Here is a 24,762-nt window from a genome sequence, read left to right as displayed (position 1 = left end):
ACAAATTAATATTTTGCTAATTTTAGGGAATTTCTTATCAATGACTTCATTGGCTATAAACTTTGTATTAGATTTTCTGGGTCAATAGCTATTAACTTTTTAATTGCTTAATTTGCATAACCCCAAAGTGGTTTTTCCAAAATACAAGTTCTGATTTATACCTTTATCAATAATGTATTCAATTATCCATCTTCCTATTAATAACTTCTACTTACGATATGGAGTTTTCTGAGGCTGCTGCATTGTGAATGTAATTTCCCTTTCTACTGTTTCTTCCTACATGGTTTGCCATATAGAAGTGCTGATATTTTTATAATATATTTTGGATCTTGAACCTTTATGAAATTCTTCATTGTCTCAATAAGTTTCTTTGCTGATTTGCTCAGATTTTCCAAGACCCAATTAACTACAGATAGATCTAATTTGGTCTCCCTTTGGCCAGTGTTTATATTTTTATATATACATATATATATATTTAAACCCTTACCTTCCCTCTTGGAGTCAATACTGTGTATTGGCTCCAAGGCAGAAGAGTTATATGGGTAGGCAATGGGGGTCAAGTGACTTTCCCAGGGTCACACAGCAGGGAAGTGTCTGAGGCCATATTTGAACCTAGGACCTCTGGTCTCTAGGCCTGGCTCTCAATCCACTGAGCTACCCAGCTGCCCTTATTTATACTTTTAATTTCATTCTCTTCTAGTTACTGTGATTATTTCCCTTGCTATAACTAATATTTCTGAATTCATATAAAAATAACGGGAGAAGGGAAGATCCTTAATTTTATTTCATATTTCTAGGAAAGCTTTTAATATTTCCTTCCTCCAAAAAAGTGCTAGATATTATATTATTTTAATGATTGCTGATTTTTATACTTTAAAAAAAACCCACTGAGTGATTCTAGGCTTATGCTTTATAAGAGATTTTATTTTGTTTTCCATAAATGTACTTTTTCAGACATTTTCCTGTATATCTTGATGCACTTCTGTGGTTTGAGACTTACATGTTTTTAATATATTCCTTCATGTTGAATTTTTATTTGCATCTGGTGTAAAAAGTCAATGTGGTCATGATGAATTCTCTTTCAGAGGTATTGCTATATACTTTTTGCTAGAAATAGGATGTCAATAGTTGTTTAAAAAAATTGGTCTATAATTATTTTTCTTTTGTTTCTCCCAACATACTTCCGGTACTAGGATCTTATTTGTATCATCAGAAAATTTACTTTCTGTATTTTGGAGAATAATTTGTCTAATATAAGTACTCCTCACTCCTCAGATATTTGTTAGATTTTTGTCACGTCAATTCTGTCTGGACTAACTATGGTTTTCCACCGCGATAGCTTCTTTATCGATTAATTTTTCATTTCTGTTTTCTGAGATTGATTACTTTAAGACCTCTCTGTAATTTTGGATTAATTTGGGTAATTCATATTGTTCTTGGTAATTCTATATTTCTGATCAATTCTGATTTTTCTAGAATGTAATTGAGTAGGTTCTGAAACTGTTAAATGCTTTCTGCTTTCTGTGATTTCCCCTTGACCCCTTAAAAAAATTTTCTTCACCCCAGTATTCACTGGACTATTCACCAATACTTCAGTGAAAATAGAATCCTATAAATCAGGACCATCACAGTTTCAGACACTTCCATGAAGTGTGTGTGTCTGCACCTCAACTGCCACAAGTGGATAAGGAACAAGCCAATACAACTTCAAACAACAAAAGCCAAATGTTTGAATATCCAAGGAAAATGCTTGCAGTTCTTCTCCTCCAAGGGTCCCACTTTCAGAATGTGGAATTCTCTCCAAAAGTGAGAGATGGATTGAAGAGAGGAGGAAACCAACCTTCTTTGGCCTCAGGAGCTGCAGCAGATTCCACAAATAGCCCCAGAGAGGATCCTCCTCTCCTCTTGCTGCCTGCTCCCCACTAAGGCCCAGAAAGGAGAAAACAGGAGGAATGGCCTAAAAAGAAAACCCAAGTGACCTCCAGGAAGGTGATAGGTTCTGAGACATGTCACTCTCTTGCCCTGAAAAGGCCGTCAGCATGGAATCTAAAAACACCCAAACTTGTAACCTAGTGACATCTGATGATCCCCAGTTTAGTTAGCTTGAAGGTGAAAGCCCCAAGTTTGACCTTGTCATGAGAGTCTCTCCCTGAAGGAAAATCCAACTTCACAAGACTCAAACTAATAGACCTTAAAGTAGTTTAGGTGGAGATGGCTAATCCCATCTGTTGTTAAGTATCTCTTTGGTCCAAATGGTTTCTCCCCTTAGACCAAAGTTCTTTACTAAGGAAGCCCAGCCCTCGGACAGGATTTTTCCCTTTTGTGTCCATTGTAAAGCACAGCTTCTCACTGTTATTCCTGTCTGGGACTCTTCATTTTTCTTTGCTCCCATTGTAAAGTCAATTAACTATCCTTTCTCAACCACAGTCCCCAGTTCCCCATAAAGGTATTTAAGCTTCCCAACTTTAACAGCTCTTTGGAGTCTTTCATCTAAGCTGAGTTTTGTGAGGAGGTCTAATAATGTATGCACCTTTTTTCCTCTAATTAAAAAGTGCTTTTTCTGACTATTGAATAGTTCTGTGTTTTTTTTTTTTTCCAGTTCAACAAGGCAGAAGTGAAAGGGAGAAAAGTGTGTCAGCACATGGAAGCCTGTGAAAACATGGACAGACACATACAAACACACATGAATGTCCAGAGCTTTCCCTCCCAACTAGGAGCCACAAACACGAGGCATGTGTCCTCAGCACTTTCAAACCCAGAGCTCCCTTGGAGGAGCAGCAGCAGTTGGGTAAGGGAGTCTGTCTCTAGGATAACATTTCTCCCAATTAGACTGAGGCTTCTAATCCCCAGCCCCAGGAGGTCTCTGTTACCCAGACAACCCCCCTCCATCCAGTAGATCCCCAGCCCCTCGAAGGACATTGCCCCTCCCCTGCCTTGTAGCCTGGACCTGGGAACCACATCTTTTCCCTTTGCTTTCCCAGCCTTGCTCCTGTCCACATGGACTCTAAGAGAACCCCAAGTTTAATCAGCTTGAAAGATGGAGACCCCAAAGATTACCCTTCGGTCCCCCGAGAATTTACCCAGAAGAGAATCTCAGGCTAGCAGTTTCAGACTGAATAATAGACCTTAAGATATTTAATGGGGGAGTTAACATTTTAATCAAATGCTAAATACTCTTTTGTCCTAGTAGCTTCTCCTATTATATCAGAGATCCTTTCCCTAGGAGACCCTCACCAGTGCAGGGACCACCCTTTTTAATATCCATTGTAAGTAGTCCATTCTTTTACACCCTGGACTCTGGCTATGGTTTCTTTTCCAAGCCTGTTAGCATAGTTTGAACACTTCCATTCCCTCATAGCCATGGTAACGTCAATCAATAATATTTCCCAGTCCCTCATTTTCTCAAAAGAGTACATAAGCTCCCCAATTTCTTTTATCATTCGGAGCTGTCACTTAGCTCAGTGTCACTCCCAGGGATACTGTCCCCAGAGTCTCAGGGTGTGTAGACCCTGTAAAGGTTTTGGCGCTCAACTCTGGACTGCCGAATATTGGATTTATCCTTCTGATTAAAGACTTGGTTTTTCTGATTACTCTAGTAGTTATGTGTTATTTCTAAGTCAACACACCCCAGGTTAACACTTCATTCATGGCTTTCTCTGGCCAGTGGCTCTCAGGTCCTCAGACTTCCCTCTTCTTGCACGGAGTCTGCTGAGCTTCTCGGGACCAAGACGCCTTCTGCATCCGTGCACCAACCTCTTCCTGAAGCTCTGTGGGGGAGGGCAGCTGGTGGGGGAACAGCGCACTGACCCAGCGTCCCTACGGCCTCAGCCTCCTGCAGAGCCAGGGGCAATGGGGAAGGAGGAGCCAGAGCTGGGAGCCGGGGAGGTCTGAGCCAGCTAGCGCTGCCTGGGTCCTACGGGAAGGAGTTGTGGCGCGGACTCTTTGATAAGGTTCCTCGTTCGGAAGAGCTGCTGCCCAAGCCAGTTAGGAGTCATCCTTTCAGTCTGGAACCCCGCTCGCTCTCCGGGACGATGCTGCTGCTGCTGCTGCTGCTGCTGCTGCTGCTGCTGCTGCCCTGCTCCTTGTCCAGGTGCGTGCTCACTCCCAGCGGGGGAGCGGCTTCTGGGGATCCCTGCTGCCTGACTTGCAGGATACGGGGGCTGCTTCTGCCTGACGCCCCCTCCCGGGAGGCAGGAAGAGGAAAGTAAGGGTTTAAATTTCTTAATTCAGTTCACGAATCTTCCTTTGGGTATATTCTCCGAGTAAACTTTCTGAGAGACGTTTCGTCGGAGGATTAGCTCCATCCTTAGACTGCTTGGAAGATGCCTCAACTTTTTCATCCTCTTTCACATAATGAATTCGTTGTTTTGATTTTTTATTCTTTGACCAACTTGTGATGAGTGTCATGATTATACGTCCACCGACATCGATCTCTTTTGCTTACATTTTTATTCTGTGTGGGAATGATGTAATTAGTGTATTTTTAAAATATGTGGTCATATCCTTTCTGTTCATTGAACCACACTCATAACTTAGCATATTATGTCACATCAAGGCTCCATTTAGTTCTCTAGGTTTGCCTTTAACTGTATGAGAAGGGTGTGCTTGAAATTATTTTTATACATCTATTTAGAATATCTCTTGTTTTATGTAACTATGTCAGGAGGTGCTTCGGATTAGTCTTTAATATTCTCATTCAGAAGATATGACCCCAAGCCTAGCATCTCCAACCATCACCTGGGTTCTCTATTTTTTCATTTTCTGTTTGTCTCTTGTAGGTTTATCTAGCTTTGAAAGGGCATGTTTCTAATCCACTCCTGTAGTGGTTTTCCATTTTAGGTGATGGTATAATTCAGTTCAATTAGCTCTTCTAAATGTAGATCCTTTCCCCTTGGGAGCTTATTGTTTAGCATTGATATTTTTTTCATTATCTATCCTGCTTTTAAGCAAATTTCTGCTTATTTCTCAACAACTGTGCTTCCTTTAAAAGCCTGTTCCTTTTGTGGGGAGAAGATGGGAAAGATCTCATCTCATCTAAAGGATATTTTTTCCAGGCCTTTGATTTTTCAATCTGAATAAGTCTTTACTTTTGAGATGCTCCTCCTTGGGGCTAATTGTTAATTTTTTTTTCTTATCTATTCTGCCACATTTTTTAAAAAATCAAATTGCTCAATTCATTTGTCTTTCAGTTGATGCTTATTTGAATGGTATTTGTCTCTTTCTCTCCTAGGCATAGATATTTATTCCCTCCCACAGGGGAACACTAATTAATTTTACTTCAACTTTAAATGCCAGTCTGTTGCCAGATACTCGCCTGTTTTTTTTTCCTTGATCTAAATTCTTCTTTCTTGCACACTTTTGAACCTTCTCTTTCCTCATCCCACCCTCTTCAATAAAACTGTTTTTTCCAGTTCTGATAAGTTTTTCTTTGTTGTTTTTTTTCTTCCCTTATAGTTCCTTCTGAATTTTATTCTCTTTTTCAGGGACTATATATCCTTAGGAGCCCAGGGGATAGGTTCTTAGGCCTATAGTAAGGAAGATGAGTAAAAATATCTGGGACACTTGCTAGCTATGAAGATTCTGGCTTGAAACCGTTTGCTTAAATTTCCTCAACTGTAGATGAAGATAACAGTACCTATTTCGCAGGACTGATGGAAGGATCGGGAGAAGCCTGGTAAATAGGTCGGGGTGAAGGGGGAACTTGGTGGGGGCGACGAGAGGGGCGACACACTCCAACAGGTTCTTGGGCTCTGCCTGTTGGTGGCGGCCGCAGCGGCAGCAGGAATAGCGTCGGCCAGAGTGCGCGGGCTAACCAGAGTGCACCAACTAACTAACCGTTGGGCACTGGGGCGAGCAAGCAATTGAGAGCGCGGAAGAACGAGCACAACGCCTGGATGACCAAGATCGGGACAGTGCTGTTGCCTGTTCAGTTAGATCCAGGTGAAAGGTTCTTAGATCAAAATCCCAAGAAAGACTGACCTCTCAGGCCACTGTTGAAGCTATTTCTTCATGGGAAACCAGGCCCTGTAGCATTGGAGGGGAGAGATTCTCCTTATAAAGACAATAGCTACCGATGAGTCCACAGAGAAACGATGGCGAGAATCCAGCAACTGCTTTTCCACGGGGAGAAGACTTTAGTCTCTCAGAAGGCCACTGAGGCGTCCTCAAGATTTTCAAACAGCTGGGAATAATGAGGAAACACCTGTGCCTGGAGACAAGGTTCATGCCCATTACAAAGGAAAATTATCCAATGGAAATAAGTTGGAGTCCAATCTTGAGAGACCATTTGTCTTCAGTCTTGGCAAAGGCCAGGTTATGCCAAAGCATGTGGCACTGGAGTTACCACCATGAAGAAAGGAGACTTCTGCCACTTACTGTGTAAACTAGAATATGCATATGGCTCTGCTGGCAGAGTCCCCAAAATTCCCTCCACTTCATCCCTCTTTCAAAATGGAATTACTTGAATTCAAAGGAAATTCATTTAAGGATGGAGGCATTATCTGCAGAATCAAGCGGAGTTGTTCAAACATAAATGGAGATGCAACAGTAGATATCCACCTGGATAGGCTCTTGTGGTAAAAGGACTTTTGATGGCAGAGAGAGGTAGTATTTGTTCTTGAAGAAGGGGAAAACTGACATTCCCAGAGGAATTGACAAAATTCCAGAGTAAATGCAGAAGAAAGAAAAAACTATTGTGAATCTGGGAACATGGTGTGGCTTTGGAGAAGCTAGAAATCCTGAATATGGCATTGAGCCTAATGCTGAACTTGTATATGAAATTACTCTTAAGGGCTTTGATAAGGCCAAAGTATCCTGGGAGATAGACACTCAAGAAAAATCTGAACAAGCTATTATTGTCAGAGAAAGGAACAGTGGACTTCAAGGGGGGAGGCAAAGACTTGCAGGCATTGATCAGTGTGAGAAGATTGTATCCTGCTTAGAGATGGAATATGGTTTATCACAGAAAGAATCTAAAGCTTCTGAATCCTTGCTGCTAGCTGCTTTCCTTAATCTGTCCATGAGTTCCCTACAGCTTTGGAAGTAGAGCAAAGCTGTCAAATGCTGTGATAAGGCACTTAGACTTGATAGGACCAATGAGAAGAGCCTGTTCTCAGAGAGACGCCCAAATGCTTATGAATGAGTTTGAATCAGTCAAAGGTAACTTTGAAAGAGTACTAGAAGTGACCCCCCAGAACAAGATTGAAAATCAGCAGATCTCCATGTGCCAGAAGAAAGCCTAGAAACAGCACAATGAGAGGAGAGGAATCGTAGGACATATGCCAGTATGTTGGAGAGGTTTGCAGAGAGAGATGTAAAGAAGAGGCTGGTAAAACAATAGATGATAAGGTGTCAGAAGAAGTGGCCTCTAAAAAGATCTGACCTGGAGAAGAAACAAGAATGGAAGATAAAGGCTTGGAAGTCCATGTATGACAGACTTAAAGGAAGGAGAAGGAACCCTAATGAATTCTACCCTCTTCTCAGTGACTTCTACAGACCTCAGGACTAAATGTTTATAAGTCAAGCATTCAAACTTAGAGCTTCACAGAAAATAGTCCACTGCTGCAACCCATTGCCCTTTGTGAAAAGCATCCTGTGGACCACTGCAGGAAGTACACAAAATAGATGCCACTATTGGGGTGAGGAAGTTGGACTAGCAGCTTGAGTCCAGCTCTATGCAGTTTATGCCTGAACTATTTATATCGAAGACCCTAGCAATTTGGAGCTATTTGTTTGGATCATACATAGGGTATTCAACTTTAATTACACCACAGATGGACTTAGAATAATTGAGATCTCTCCATTACTGGGCTAGGATCTAGATCACAAATCCACTTGAATATTTATGTGAGGAGGACATTGGGTTTGTTTTTTTTCTGGAACAACTGAATGGCTGAAATACTTAACAAAACAACCCTGTTGTTTTAACAAAGAGAAAAAATATGAATGAAAGTAGTCTGGGATCATCTTGTCCAAAACACCAAGAGCTAAACGTTAAGGGGCTACATGCTCTTTTAATCTTCTATTGGCTCTCAGATTCTGCAAGCCCTCAGATGGGTCTCTATGACCAGTCAGCTTTCCCTAGGCCAGCAAATTGATGAAGTCTGGCTGTCCTCTTTTGTCATCCATGAGCACCCTCTCTCTTGCCACAGGGACTAGCAAATAGAATTTGGGTGTTGGTTTTTCCCTTTCTTGGATGAAGTCCTAAGAAACCAAAATGTGAAGGGAAAACATAATAGCAGTTTCTCTTTCTCTGCCTTTTAAAAAGTCATGGAAAATAGAATACAGTACAATACATGAACAATACAATCCTACTAGCACTGCTGCTATTCAGTTCCTTATTTCCATTCTAATCCACTTTTTAAGGAATTTAAACTTGTTCTTGTAATAATTTAAACCTGGAGTGGATTTATTTGAATATCCATATAGAATCGATACAGCTTTTTTTGTTTTTGTTATTTAAAAGATGACCAGAGCATAAAAATAGAAATTGAATTTTTAAGTTTCATTTACTCTCTTGTTTTAGAAAGTGACTACTTTGAAAAAAAAAGCACTCTGTTACTTAGTTTTTAAAAATCAACCCTGTGGAATCTGAAAAGTAATTACTCTTCCACTTAAGGGTTTTACATATTTTATATAGGGGCTTGGCATTGCCATCAATTTCTAGTATCAGTTTTTTTCTCTGTTCTGGACTGGCTTGTAAGCAGTGAGTGTGCAACATGTTTTGGCAGGTAACAGTTTTGATAAAGTGCTTATTTAGCAGAGTGGCAGGCATATAGGTCTTTAGTATTTATTTTTCTTTTCTTGCTGCTCCTTTATTCTTTGAATCCACATCAAAACTGAGCTCCTTTCCTGTATCTCATTTATAGGTTATCACATTTATTTATTTTTGTTCCATGTCTCCCTCTTGGAAATGTATATTTATGAAGGGAACCTTGTCCAATGGAAGTGGAAGCAATGTCTTATGGCAGGATCTCCTTTCACCTGAGTCATAGGGCTGTGAGCACTGATCAATTGCTGCACCCTAGCTGACAGAAGGGATTCCATGGTTGACCACTAGTTAACCCACTTCTGCCCTGGAAAGTTCCTATGTCCCCAACTACTGGCTTAGCTACACTGAAGTTTAGGAAAGACAGGTTAGAAAGCTACTAGTTTAGCACACTTCATCTATTCCAGGCTTGTAAGGTGAACAAAGGTTACCAATCGGTGCCCTTGGAGTAGAAGCCACCCCTGCTGATTCACTGATTTTGCCCTTCCCTCCCATTGACTCCCATTCAGTTTTTGTGAATTACCCCAGTAACCCCCCAGATTAAAAAGGTAAAGACCCAGGAGATCTGGGCTCTACATCTGGGTAAAAGCGACTGTGTGCCCAAAGCCACTGTCATCACTGTGTGCTCGTGAGTCTATGGGCTGAGGAAGCTTCCCCAGGTGACATGCCTATGAGTAATAAATTGCTTTAAGTGCTTATGTCCCTTTTTGATAAGTTTAATCCCTACAACTCCCTCACAAGGATTCAGCCTCTCCTCTGATTCTTGACCACTACTAAGGTCAGGTTATCCTATCTCTGCTAGGGCCAGGTTATCCAATCTCTGCTAGAGCCAGGTTGTCCAGGCTCTGCTAGGGCCAGGTTATCCAGTCTCTGCTAGAGCCAGATTATCCTATCTCTCTGCTAAGGCCAGGTTATCCTATCTCTGCTTATCTCTATACCACAATGGGTTTTTGCTACCCTTGGGATTTCACTTATCCCCTTGACTGGGACAAGATGCTGGCTATTCATTGGGTCAGAATCTTCTCCAAACCATAAGGCTAGGAGCCTCCTCCAATATGTTGGATTTTTAGTGGGATATCACACAATATATTTAGTATTGTGAAGATGGGATTGATCTCCCCTTGCCTACTTTTAAATTTAATCAACCAAAAGCATAGACACCCCCTACTTAACACTAAGTAGGGGAGGTCTGCAAGCCACTTACTAAAGTGGGTGACAACTCCAGAAGTGACTGATCATCCCCTGGGCAGTGCTAAGCAAATTTAAAGACTGCAATTGGTCCCTGTAAAGTGGAGGAAGGGACAGGAAGTGATGTAAAAAGAGACTATAAAAGGTGATGAACTTCCGGTGCAAGAGGTCTTCGTCCTGAATTTTGGGGTTGGAGGATCTTGGCCTGGGACTGCGACTTGGAGCTACTTCTTAGACATGGGACTCTGGATCTTGGACTGCTTCTGGTAAGACTCCTCCTGGATCTCTTCCCTTGGACTTCAGCTTGGGTGAATGAGAAGCTGACCTCCCTTTCCTGGCTTCTGGAGAGATTAGTTCCAGAGGCCTCCCCTTCTTGGAGGAGGCCAGGTGGGTTGAACCTTTGCTTAATTCACCACCGAGTCCTCGCCCTACGTGGGATGAGGCAAGAACCTGAGCAACATTTAGGGTGATAAGTTAGACTTCTTACTCTACCCTCTTTTACACCTCTTTGTAAATAAAGTTACTGAAAGTCATTTTTGGCATGAGCTACAATATTTTTAAATCGGCGACCACAGTATTATCTTAAAATTCTCATATTTAGTCCAAGCATAAAATTTACTTACAGTATATAAGGAAAATATTTTAATTATCATAATTAAAAAGTCATGATGTTTTAAAAATCAAAGTCATAACAGTTTTCCATCTCTCCCACCTTAACTGCAGTACAATTTTAGTTCATTACCCAAAAGGCAGTGGGATGAGAGAATAGAATAAAAAGGTGTCTGGTGAGGGGGTAGTTTTTTTATGGCAAGGCAGATTTTTCTAGAGATGCTCATTCATCTCTTCAAGAAAGAAATCCTTTTTTCACTTGCAAGAAAAAAGCTCTTAGAGATATCATCTTACTTCTCTTTGAGACTGACCCAACTTGAAGAGTTCTTGGTCAGGTCTGCAGGCTGCCTTCTTTCTTTCCCTGGGCTATCTGAGGACCACTCAACTCCCTAAATACAATATCTACCAGGGATCCTGTGCTTTCAACTCTTTCACTAGCTTTTTGAGAACTTTTTTTATTTCCCTCTGGGTCTGGCCAGCCCCAAGCCAATTCAAAGAGTTGCCCTGGAAGGGAGAGAGGGAGGCTCCCTCAGAGAGATGGCAGGGAGGACCCCTTTTTTTCTGCACTGAGAATAGCCTACAACCCCCAATTTGCCATGGAAGCCTCTTTTTTTCAGACTCCTTCTATTCCTTAGCTATAGTCTTGAGTTGCAATGTTAAGGTCAGAGCCAAAAATTGCCTCTTTGTCCCCTCTTTCCTAACTGAGCCCTGATCAGTAAGGCTCTACCTGGCAGAGAAAGAGATCCTAAAGCTCTCCACAGCAGCCATTCTCTTCCCTTTGTGTCTTTTTCTCTGCCTTCTCTTCTCCCAAGGAGAGAAATTTACCAACTTTCAAGTTCCAGAGGATAATCACTAATATTTCTGATGTCTGTCATTACTACCATGAAATAAATTAGAAATGAATAGAACCCTTATATAAAAGTACATGTGTACTTTACATAGCCACATTAAATTGGTATGTTGGAAACATGACCAGATCCCAGAAACAGTATACTTATTATAAAATCAAGAGCAGAGAGGATAAGTATACAGAATTAGAAGAAAACTCGTCTCCTCATATACTTATATATGACTCAGCTTCTCCAAATGCCCTTATTGTTCCACAAGAATTTCTTCTGCCTTTATAATGAACAGGAATGTGATAGCTTTGGACCCCACTATTCAACACTGTCTATATCCAGGTTTCCCTGGAACTGAAGTAATTGGAATTCCTTAATCCTACAGTAGGGAACAGCACTCAGAATCTTCATGTGAAGCATAATATTCCTCAGATAATCTAAAGAGATGAGCCAGCTCTTCTCCAGAGTCCATTTTTCTATTTACTCTATTTCTCTCCCTTGCCTACTGAAAACTTGATTCCTTCCTGGAAAATAATTTATTTCAACGCATTGCTTTTGTGGGTCTCTGACATTTTCTGGTTCCTACTAGAAAAACATGCCGAAGGACAGAATCAATTACCCAGGTCCTCCTCTCACCAGTTCTGAATGGTAATTTTTCTATAGTGGTTAAGTTTCTGAAAACAGCCAAGTCAAAAAGATGGTATAGCTAACTATTTCAACCTGTTGCTTTTTTGGGCCCCTGAGATTCTCTGTGGCTACTAGCAAATAAAACAGAACAAAACTGGCCTATATATCAGTCTTTCTGTAATTTGATATGAAATCACTTTCCAATATTCTACCTTACACAAGGTTTCTTAGCAGAATTCTCTCCTGGATGATTATGGCAGTAAGCTTAAGCATTCTCCCCTTTTATCTGTAGTATCTTCTCCTCATTATAATATGATACTCAATTATACAACTTCTCCCCCTTTTTTTTTTCTCTCAATAGCTGATCATTATCTCAGAAATGAAAGAGGAGATCCTGAGTACCTTACACATAGGCCTAATCCAGATTCTGGCTTGTGAGAAAGGTTTATTCGTTTGTGGGGATTGGGAGAAAACCCTATTGTATTGCACTGTTTGAACCTAACCCTGCTTAGATATGAAACTAGCCTTAGAAACAGTACACTTTTTGGTGCAATGCAAAGAAGGAAGAGGTTGGCAGGTGATCTGCTTTAATCCACTACTCTGGGCTCATCTTTCTTCTCACATTTACTGAAGTTACCTTTTTCGTTAGATTGTGTTCATCCAGGAAGAATCCATAGTACTCAAGAACCAAATTTAGTTTGTAAAAATGCTATCAAGTTTTCAAGTCAGGTGCAGAAATCTTGCAGCTTAAGTAAGTCCCACCCACCCCTCATTCTTGGGGAAATGGTCTCAGATTCTTTATTGGTTAAAATATGAATATTACAAACTTTTAATCTCACAAATACCAATTAGCAAACACCACATGCATAGCCCTTTGGCCAACACAACTGGAGAACTTAAATAAAATAGTGATTACAGCTGAAAAAAAAACTATGTGTTAAGGATTACCTTGATTTTTCACTTGCTAGAAAAGAACTTATGTCTCAGAGATATCATCTGAATTCTCTTCAGTCTGGTCCAACTTAGAGTTCTTGGTCTTGGTTCTCTCCCAGGTCTGTGTGCTGTCCTCTTTCCCTGGGCTGCTTTCCATTGTGCCCAGGTGTTTTTCTTCACTCTTAACTATTTTTCAATTCTGTCTATCTGAGAGCCATCTGATTCCCATCCAACAGGGATCCTGTGCTTTCAACTCTTTCACTAGTTCTTTGACTATCCACTGGGAATAGCTATGGTTGCAAAGCCAGGTCTCCTCTCCTTGTGAGAACCTAAAACCCTGAGTTTGCCCTGGAAGCCTCTTCTTTCAGGGTCTTTCTGTTCCTCAGCTATAGTCCTAAACTGAAGTGCTAATGTTTGGGCCAAAAACTGCCTCTTGTCTCCTCTTTTCTGACTGTGCCATGATCAATAAGGCTCTGTCTGGCAGAAAAAAGAGATCTTCAGCTCTCTATAGCAGCCATTCTCCTTTCTCTGCATCTTTTTCTCTGCCTTCTCTATGTTATCTCCCAAGGAAGGAAATTTATCACCTGTCAAGTTCTATAGAATAACCACTAATATTTCTGATGTCTGTCACTAGTAATATGAAATAAATCAGAAATTGACAGATACCTTATATAAAAGTATACTGTCCATACAAGTGTATTTTCCATAGCCACATTAAATTGGTATATTGGAAGCATGTCCAGATTCTAGAAACAGTATACTTATTATAAAATCAAGAGCAGAGAGGACAAGTATATAGAATGAGGAGAAAACTCAAGCCTCCTCAAATTTGTTATGCCCAAGCCTGCTGCCCTCAAGTTCTGATCTTGAATTGTATATGGCTCAGCTTCTATAAGTGGACTCTCTATTCCCCAAGAATTTCTTCTGCTGGAATAATGAATAGGAGCATGATAGTTCTAGACCCCACTCTTCTACATTATCCATATCTAGGTTTCCCTGGAACTGAAGTAATTGGAATTCCTTGGCCCTAGAATAGTGAACAGCACTCAAAATCTTCATATGAAGCATTATCTTCCTCAAATAATCTAAAGAGATGCGCTAGCTCCTCTCTAAAGAGTTCAATTTGCTCTTTACTCTATTTCTCAACTTTTACTACTTGACTCTTACCTGGATAATAAATTATTTCAGTGCATTGCTTTTTTGGGTCCCTGACCTTTTCTGCACCTACTAGAAAACTAACAGAACAAAACTTTGTCCTGTAGCAATCTTTGTGATTTGATATGAAGACACTTTCCAGTGGTCTTTCCTCCTATATTCCTCACACAACAAGGTTTCTTAGCAGCATTCTCTCTTGGATGTGTAATTATAAATGTAGGATTTAAATTAATGTGTAATACTTGAAATATTATATTTTATAAAGTTTGTTATCTGACAAAGCCAAACCACATGACTAAATTTTTCTACCTGCTCCAAAAGCCTGCTCCACCAAAGTCGCCAGGAAGGAAAAGAGGGCTATATACGGAACTCCACCCAATTTATATCCTGTCTACATCAGCATGTAACGACAGGAAGTGAGTAGGATGTTGGGAATAGTAGTTTTGCTGGGGATCTTAGTTTTTAAGGTAACAGATTCAAATTACACATGGATGACTGTGGCAGTTGAAACCAAGCATGCTTGTGTGGGATCTGCTTCTCAGTGTAATGTCATACTCAATTATACAACTTTAGTTGATGAACCTCCTCTCTGGGGTGTGAAAGAGAAAATCTCAGCAACTTACACATGCTCGATGGCTCTTTTGCATTCCGTCAGCCCTTCATCAGGCATTTCCTCTACAATTTTTCCACAAACCTCCAAGAAAAGTATTGTTTCGGTGCAAAAAAAGTGTACATTTTCATGAAGCCAGCAACAGGATCTCCAGAGTTTGGAATAAATCCCTATACTTGACTTGAATATCTTTATGTCCCCAGAGCCTATAAGTCCAAAAGCTTCTGTTCGACCACTTTTCTATTGCCTTCCAAATTCAAATAGCATTTTCATATCATCTGTGCTACACTGGATTTCTTTTAAGATGCTCACTTTTATTCGAATTGGTTTTAAGTTGTTGTACAGGTAAGGTTTTCTCTTTCCCTAAATACTGATCTCAATCTCACAAAACTCCCAGGGAGATTGTAACAAGTCTTCATTCATATCTATATTGGGGATGGGCCATGAAAGGAAATAAGAGGACCCCTGTGACATAACAAATAAAGAAGCATAAAGATGGAAGATATTAAAAAAATTTTTTTAAAGATTATATAATTTACATGTAAGCAATACTATTGCTTTGTCTCACTCCTTTGTCCACATGTTAAATGGCTCCAGGATAGCCTCTATTGAAACAAGTTACTCCATGTAACAATACATTTTTATGTGGGATTGTTTTTGAATAATATACAGAGTCCTAAAGTTGCACTATGGATTGTTGGAGAGGGAAACATTGTCTCCAAGGGATGGTCAGAAACCTAAAGGAGTTCTTTTTCTAAAATGTAGACAATGAGGTTAATTGTGGAATGTTTTCACCCAAGTGTGGAGTCTTTCTTCAAAATGAAAAATCATAGTGTTCTTTTGTCCAGAAATCTTGTACTTGTTCTTTGAGTGTACAAAGGATGAAATAAAAGAACTGAAATCAGAAATCTCTCACGTTCCTCCAGAGTGCTTAATTTGCTTTTATGGGATCCAACCTGTTTTGCACTACAATTTAACATTCATCATTGTCCATGAAGGAAATGCCTATATGCAGTATGTTTTTCTGAAGCAAACATTAAGTTCTCTTACCAAGGGGTACTTGTTGCCTCTCCAGAGTGTTAAAAATTCCTAGATCATGAAAAAATTTCCTGTTACCTAAGTTTCAAAGATTAAAGCTATCTTCCTAGGACTGAGTTGTTTGGGTTTGGGATTTTGTTCTTTTTTTACAAGCAAAAATTTTGAGCCAATCTAATTTTCCATCTTGTTGTATCTGGAAACATCTCCAAAGGACCCTCATTTTTGATTATTGCAAATCAGGAGTTGGCAAATGATGGCCTATATGCCATGGAAAAATATATAGAGTGCCAGAGTTGGCCCAGAGGCAACAGTTCATGGGTCCTTGCTCTAAACACCTCATTATTCTAATTTCCAGGAAAATCAAGATAGCAGTATTTTAGAGAGTCAACATGGTATGGTGAAAGAAAGTCTGGCTTTGAATAGAAGACGGATTCAAATCTCTCTCTGATGGTGACTGCATGTGGCACCTTTGGACAAGTCCCCTCACATCCCTGGGCCTCTATTTCCACCTCTAAAAAATGAAAAACCTCATCTGGACTAAATGATTCAGTTAGAGTCAGTTAGTTGGAGTGCCCTCAGTAGGATTAGATTGACCATAAAGTCTTTTTTTAACCACTGTTAGATCTGCCATCTTCTAATCACATCTGTCCCCATATCATTCAATATTTGTGCTGTTTTGTCCAAATGATTATAGAGCTTAATAATTTCCTTGGAGAACCTATCAGAAATAACACCTAAATGAAGACAGAATGCCCATTTCTATTCAGGGCTAAGGGGGTAGAAAATATACATTTAAAACCTACTTGGAACAATACAAGAATTTCAGAAGTACTTGGGTGTCATGGATGGTTTACCTAAAACACATAGTAACCCTACATTTCTTTAGTCCAAAGCTGACTCTCCTTTCTCTTGCACAAGACAAAATGGCCAAAAGAAGGAATTCTTCCTTTTTCATAAGACACTAGGTTTGAATCAGTTCATCTTATGATTAGGGTCAGGTTTTCCCTCTTGTCAGATTGTGGTCAGTTTTTTATTCAGTTTATTGTTTCTGATTGCCATTCTCTGAACTCTCCTAAGATTATTTTATTGTAAAGATAGCCCTTCACCATCCTTTCATATCTTAGTTTTTAGATCCCTAAATTCTTGGCATTTTTTCTTTCGGTAAACTAGTTTCTCTTTTGACCATTTTTAATCATAAAATCCTGAATTCATGAGCACAGAATAAAGTTTTACTGGCTGCCATATGGCTGGAATGATATATGTTTCAGTAGGTCTCCAGGGAAGAAAGGAAAAGAGGCATAATTTTTGGTAGTAGAATGTATCTCTCAGGCTTATTGTAAAAAATAACTTTTTCCTCTTTCCTCTTGGCAATACATACATGATGCTGGCCTTTAATTGTTGCTGGAATATATGAACTGGCTATTTGAACAGTGTTTTGCTGTCTTAGGGTTTCACCATTTATGGACTTATAAACCGGGTTCACTTGTTATAAATATTGCTACTTTCCTGGCTAGAAGCAGTTTTTCTAGTGTTTCTCCTTTTGTATTGTGAAATATAAGGTTAAAATTAATATCCAATAACTCCAAGTGTTATATTTTATACGATTTATTAATAATCACTTGAAGTAGAGGAAAGGTATAGCCTGAGTAAAGAGCAGTTTTTCCCTACCGTATTTATGGGAAAAGAGCGAAGAGAGATGGGGTTACAGAACCTTTATCTCCAAAATGTAAGGACATAATGTAAGGACGAAAGTAGGATTCTGGGAAATGGAGTCCTGGGGTACAAAATTCTAATTACACAGTATTAGAAGAAGAAGAGATGACGAAGGCATAGCACCAGTGTTCAGAGTTGGAGGGGATCTAAGAGAAGTGTTAGCCCCACCATCACCACTTCCTCACCTGCCAGTTGACAGATGAGGCAACTGAGGGAATTGTAGATGCAAATGATTTGCTTAGGTCAGATCACTGGTACTGGCCTTCAATCAAAGCTTCAATAAAGACTGCTCTCTTTTCCATTCTCTTCACCCTAAAAATAGAGTAAATTTGGGTGTTTCCTAGCAGATATTAAAGTGGGCCATATAATGGTACTTCCAGGTGATGGGATCAGCAAAAGATGGTAGACTAGTTAATTTCTCTAAAGCATTTCAACTCTACAACTCTCACAAAACATACTAGGTCAATTGGAGAGAAATGATTACTTAATCCATAAAAGAAGGCAAACAAGCTACCCCCCCCCCCCTCAGAAGATACAGAATGAAAGAAAGATGAAAAAAGGAAAATGTAAACAGTAAGTATTGTTAAGAGCTTACTGTATGTCAGGCAGTGTGCTAAGAGCTTTACAAATATCATCTCATTTCATCCCTGGGAGGTAGTTGCACCCATTTTATAGTTGAGACAAACAAAGGTTAGGTTGATTGGCTCAGGTCACACAGATAGTATCTGAAGCCAGATTTGGTCTTAGGTCTTCTTCATAGTATAGAACTCTTTCTCTTTAAGCTGGATGAACGAATTCTGGATAAACTGGAATCTGAAAAGCAGTCAGTAGTCTTCACCTTCAAGTCTCTATTAAGTCTGAGGTAGGAGCATGAAAAACTCAAACTCGTATCTATGTCTAATCCATGGAATGCCAGTGCTAGAAAGAGTCTTCAGCAGAACAACTATTGCCCTCTTTCTAACCTCAATGTGGCAGAAACTGCCTTTGTCCAGATACATGAAACAGAAGGGGAAAAAAGAAGGGGCAGATCAAATGAAGGTGCTGTTTTCAAACTGAGGTCTAGTTCTAGGTTAAGGACCCCTAGTTTAGGTAAATCCTCTACAGAGACTTTACCCAGAAGACGTTGTTAATGTCATCACAATTATCAGTACTCTTGATGAAGAATTTTAAAACTTCATTTAACATTTTAGGGGAGAAAAATGGTATACATGATAAAGAATCTCTCTAAAGAAGTGTGAGATGAACCAATTTGGAATAAAAATAGTGGAAGAAAATATGTCCCAAAAAATAGCAAAATGCTACAATTTAAAAAGAATTTTTAGGTTAAATATAATTAAAATGACTAAACTAATATAAAGCAATAAGATCACTTAAGATCTCCTAAAAGAGCAGGAGAAATGAAAGAAAGAAGGAAAAAACATGAAAGAAAGAAACACAAAACCCAGTATATGGTCATATAGGAAGTAATATAACACAATATAACACAATAGCAATTCTGCTAAACCTTTAGATTGTCTCCATAAAAACACCAAAACAACAAAACACCCCACTCCTATACCTTTTAAGGTTAAACTGGAAAATCTCCATGTCAAATAAGAAATAAATTAGCAGCTGACCAAGAGAGATTTGAATGACAAATGAAAAGCGATTTGAATAGAAAGAATATTCTTTTAAGAAGTCTCTGAAGGGAAAGGAATAAGGTATAACTAAATAACAATCAGGTCAACTAACTAACCACCCCCTCCAGACAACCTTTGAAAACCTGAACCTAATCACCCAAACTAATTTTTCTTTTCAAAAGATGTTCAATGAAGTCAGTTGAGCTTTGAAATTTCTAAGTGATAGACAGATGACAGTTTGGGCATGAAAAATATAACCAAGAAACTCAATACACTCCTAGACTGAAGAGCAGGAATCTAATGCCTTCCTGCCTAAAGGGGAACTGCTTATTATTCATTTTAGAAATCATTTGGCATAGATCTGAAATCATCTTATTGGGACAAAGTAAGATAAAGGTTTCCCTTGGAACTGTTGTGTGAGAAGGCTCTTTCTAGGAAGTTAATGATAAAACACTCTGGCTTAGAAAATGATAGAAAGATGACACCATCTCTTGGGAAGTGTTAAAATAAATCTAATGATTTTGATTTGAGGTTGGGATAGAAGACTTGGCTTCTGGCCTTTGAAAATGTAAGAAGAAAGAGAAATAGAGAAAAAGTCCAGGTCCATTAGCATTCTGTGATAGGGAAACTTTTTGTTATTTATTGATCCATATCTTGGATAAAGAGGTGATTGTTTCTGAAACAATCATTCTGAAACAAAAATTGTTTCTAAAACCCCAAACCTTTGCTAATAAATAGATGCAGGTAGATTGGCTCACAGTATGTGTTTAAATGAGCTTTTGCTATTTTGGATTCCAAATATCATCCTTCTTGCCTGGGTAAACGCCAGTGTGAGAGATATACTTGATATATATTTTTTAGCAGAGATCTTTTCCACAAACTCTTTCTCATACACAGAAGCACTCTTGGGGAGTGGGGTGGTGCTATAAAAAAGAAATATGAAAATACTTGAAAGCCTTCTTCAGAATACTTTTTAACAGTTCTTACTTCCTTTATTTCTTAGAAAAAACTCCTTCTGGGGGTAGCTCAGTGGATTGAGAGTCAGGTCTAGAAACGGGAGGTCCTAGGTTCAAATCCAGCCTCAGATACTTCCCAGCTGTGTGACCCTGGGCAAGTCACTTGATTCCCATTGCCTACCCTTACTACTCTTCCACCAAGGAGCCAATACATAGAAGTTAAGGGTTTAAAAAAAAGAAAAAGAAAAAAAGAAAAAACTCCTTATCCCATATTGGGAGAATATTAACTTCTATTATCATGAAAGAAACATGGTAGCATTTTATCATCCCACCTTGGTTGATTACGGTTGCCAAACTGAAAAATACAAACTACCAAAGTAGTTATAATAGCAGATCTTTAATTGGGGTAAGGAGGAGGTTATAAATGAGAAAAACCACACAGAGTTGTACCCTGGTAGTATAATCTGAGGAGCTACACAGAGCTGAAGCACTGGAGCTTCTCGCTGACCTTCAGAAAGAGGGGTGCTTAAATAGTATTGAAAAGGAGGAGGGGGGGTTCAAAAGCTAGGTTATTTGAATTCACAAAAGCTTGGGAAAGATGAGGGAGCCAGAGGGTAGGGTGCCTGGGAGTCTAGTTCTTCAGATTTCATTGTCTTCACTGGAATTTAGTCCTCTAGGCCTACCTGAGGGGTATTTTCTGAGAACTAGTTAAAACTGATTTATAATCAATTAAGCCAATTCAGTCTTTTGAGTTCTTTGCTTACTTAATTTACATGAAAATACAATAGACTTATTTTACACATTCAAGCCTTTCTTCAAATTAACATTTTAAAGAAATGGTCAAGAGTTGGAGATAGGTTTTAATCCAGAAATAAGGACAGGACTATTATACAAAAAGAGGAGGAGTTCAAGGCTTGCAACCAGGGAGAGAAACTTCTAAGACAAAAGGGTACTTAAGATTTGATCATGGGATACTTCAGGGTATAAGACAAGGTTAGTCTGGGACACCTCCCTAAAGCAAGTTCCCAGACAAACTCCAAAGACTCAACCTAAAACACGGGCTGTACAGTCTTTGTCCTACAGGGAGAAGGATGGGGTGGGCTAATCTTGTCTTTAAGGGAGAAGGATGGGTGTGGAGAACCAACTTTAATAACTTCTTGGAGATATTAACAACTATTATCTTGAGAATAACACACAATACAATATTAGTGGCATAGTTAAAACAACATTTAAAGCTTAGAAAAATACTAAGCTGTAGAAATACAAAAGCTAAAAGAAAACAACACAGGTGTATCAAGGTTCATAAACTTGATAATGACTCAAAGCACTATTAATGGAAAGAAATTAAAGGAAAATACTAGGTAACACTAAACATTTTAAATACCTATACTATCATAAAATGCTTGCTCAAGAACATATCAGATAATCATTAATATTTGAATACTAAGAGCACTTATATGAAAATTTTTTATTTCAAAATAAATTCAAAATAGTCATTTCTCTTTTACCCCTTAGAATGAAAAGCTAAGGATCTAATAACATCGTTTTGAGTTGCACAGATGAATTCACTCTTAACTCTTATTTTAATAGAACTGTGGTGGGATATATGAATAAAGTAGGTATTATATCAATTTAGTGTATAACTTTAGTTGTCTATAACCATGCTTAAATGAATTGGATATTTCACCCACATTAACCCTTATTTTATTTTATTTTATTTTATTTTATTTTATTTTATTTTATTTTAAGGCCCTTACCTTCTGCCTTGGAGTCAATACTGTGTATTGACTCCAAGACAGAAGAGTGGTAAGGGAAGGCAATAGGGGTTAAGTGACTTGCCCAGGGTCACACAGCTGGGAAGTGTCTGAGGCCAGATTTGAACCTACGACCTCCTGTCTCTAGGCCTGGCTCTCTATCCACTGAACCACCCAGCTGCCCCCTTAACCCTTATTTTAAAAAATCATTTCAGATCCCTTCGAATGCTTGTGTACTTTTGTTCAGATTTCAGAGAATGCTCTATGTATGAATTAATTCCATAATAAATGATATATACAAGTGATTGGTAATGCCCTACTCCTGAGGAATTGATAGGCTATGAGGCAGTGACTGATATAATGTTTTTCAAAGGATATAATTTATATAGTATATATAATTATATAATATATAATATAATTTAGTGTTGCTTCAGTCTTGGACTATTCAAAAGGAATAAGAAAAATTCAAAAGCTGCCAAAGGTCTCTATTTTTTTCCTCAAGAAAAGACTCTAACTGCTTGATTTCTATATCAATTGGAAAGACCTTCATGAATTTATGTGGAGCAAAATGAGCAGAGCCAGAACATTGTACACAGAAACTGAAACATTGTGGGTCAATCAAATGTCATCGAGTTTGCTACTAATAAATGTTAACTTGGGAAAACCACAGAACTACTAAAGTAGTCAGAAAAACCAAGTCTTTGATCAGGAAAGGGATAGGTCTATTAGAGTTATTTAAGTACTTGGTCTAATTAGGATCTTGGTAGCTAGAAATAGAGAAAGAAGAGTGAAGGGTTACCTTAGGAAGTGAGCTGGAATCTTTAGAGAAGTTCCTTAAGATAATTTGCCAGGAGCCTAAGGGTCTGTTGGGAAAATAACTGTTACTCTTGGAGTTTGCCTACACTGGGGGTGGATGATTGGATCTGCTCTCTGGAAAACTTTGGAATAGCTGGTGACGGTGTTGGAGGAAAATTTTGGAGATTTTGGAAAAGTTGTGGTGGAAGAAGATCAACTGTAAGGAGAAACAGACTGTTTTTTCTCTGTGTCACTGCAGAGGGAAGTAGGCCCAACTCAGGCTCTGAAAAGAGCTGATTGCTAGAAGAGTGAGAGAAATACTGAATTGATATCTAGCTCAAGGAATATATCCTCAATCCTGTATTTATCCTTTCCTTACCTACCTTGATCCTTTTATTAACATATTAAATAGGGTTTTTTATAAACTGTCTCCAATAAAGTCCTCTAACTAGGCCCAATTGTTACAACTGAATCTCAGCTCACACCAGCTGCTAGGCAACAGCCTAATCAAAGATCAATAACAACAAAACAACAGATACTGTATCAAATTCTGTCTTACATCTGGCGAGCCAAAAGGATGAAAGAACCTTAATAACAAATACTGTTATTTGAATATAGAGAAATACAGTCAAGAGTTTTAAAAAAGACTCTGATTTATAGACATTTTCCTCTCAGGTATCACCATAGAAAGCACGGAAGAAAACTTTCAGTCAGCACACAAGAAACCTAGGGAGTCAGAAGAAGAGTCTGCATTTAGAGGCAGTGATTCAACTTTAACATGGGGTTCATTAACAATGTGAATATAGAAACTATGACCCAACTATTCAATTAAAGAGTTCCTGGTTATATTAGGGAATTGCCATTCTCTAACTATATAATGGAGATACTTTCCATTACTCTGTTAGATGTTCTGAGATAAAACACCACTAGGTGGTGGGGCAATAATTTTTGGTGTTTCTGTTGAGGATGTTACCTTCCTACATTTGATGAACTGGCAATGAAACTAAATTACCTTAAGAATATTATAATGAAATATGAGAATATAAGAGAGGAAATGGAAAAGCAAGAGGGCACTCCTAAATTAGAAAGAGAAACTATTGAACTAGAAAAGACCATGGATAGTTTTTTCCCTTTGTGTAAGGTACTGATGATGACACCTGAACATGAATTAGTCAGTGTTGATACAGCACAAGAGCTTTACTCAAAGCGATATTGATGGCTTTAAAAAGAACACTCCTTCCTTTGAGAAGGAACCAGTAGCAGTTATTAAGAAATTTGAGAAGATTATCAAGCAATTTGATCCAAGTTATAATGCCTTTGACATTTTATTGGACAACACAAAAAGGGAAAAAGAAAAAATAAACAGGGAAACCAATGAGAATTATAGTATCCCTGACTAGCCTTTATTCAATCCTCATTGGGAGATTAATTCTGAACATTGGTACCAGCAATTAGTTAAGGCAAGGCAGGCAGTGCTCCAAACAATGAAAGACTGTTCAGAAAGACCAGGTACCTGGACAAAGTTTGAAAGAGTTAGGCAGGAAAGTGGAGAAACCCTCTACTTTCCTAGATAGATTGATTGACTTGGGAGAGCACTGGATTGGACTAGACCTAACCAAAGAAAAGGAAATAAGACAATTAAGGAGACAAATTCTTAGGAATACCTGCCCTGTAGTTAAAAATTACTTTAGGCACCAGTGTCTAGTCTGGAGTCAGATGGAACTGGATGAATTGAGAAGGATTGCTTCTTGTATTTACCAAGCTGATAAAGATAAACAGGAAGAAGGAAACAGTGAAATTATTGAAGATTTAAGAAGGAAAATAGAGGACTTAAAGCTAAATTTAAGTAAAACAGAACACCAGGAAAAAACTGTAGCTGTAGTAAGAAAGTATAGACCACTAAGGCAGGTTTATAATCAACAAAGAAGCTTTAACAATCAGGGTCCACAGTGCCATATGTGTGGAAGATATGGCCATTTGATGAGGGAATGTAGAGCAGAGGGACAGTTGTTCAGGCAGAATGGCAGATATTTTCCCAATAATTATAGAAATAATGGAGGTTATTTCAGAGAAAATTGAAGCAGAGGTTACAATGGATTCAGAGATAATGGATTTAGAAGCAATGGTTTTGGCAATGGTTATAGATATGAATATCAAGA

General features: G+C 38.8%; 1 protein-coding gene and 1 pseudogene across 1 annotated transcript in view; both read left to right on the top strand.

Moving 5' to 3' along the window:
- LOC123242097 (phospholemman-like) overlaps nt 1-24,762 on the top strand; it is a 236,045-nt gene that overhangs the window by 48,526 nt on the left and 162,757 nt on the right. The window lies entirely within an intron of this gene.
- On the top strand, nt 6,074-7,431 carry LOC123239101 (annotated as a pseudogene).

Source organism: Gracilinanus agilis, chromosome 3, assembly GCF_016433145.1.
Source record: "Gracilinanus agilis isolate LMUSP501 chromosome 3, AgileGrace, whole genome shotgun sequence".
Classification (NCBI taxonomy): Eukaryota; Metazoa; Chordata; class Mammalia; order Didelphimorphia; family Didelphidae; genus Gracilinanus; species Gracilinanus agilis.
The sequence above is the reverse complement of the archived record's forward strand: the minus strand, read 5'-3'. Positions and strand labels throughout refer to the sequence as shown.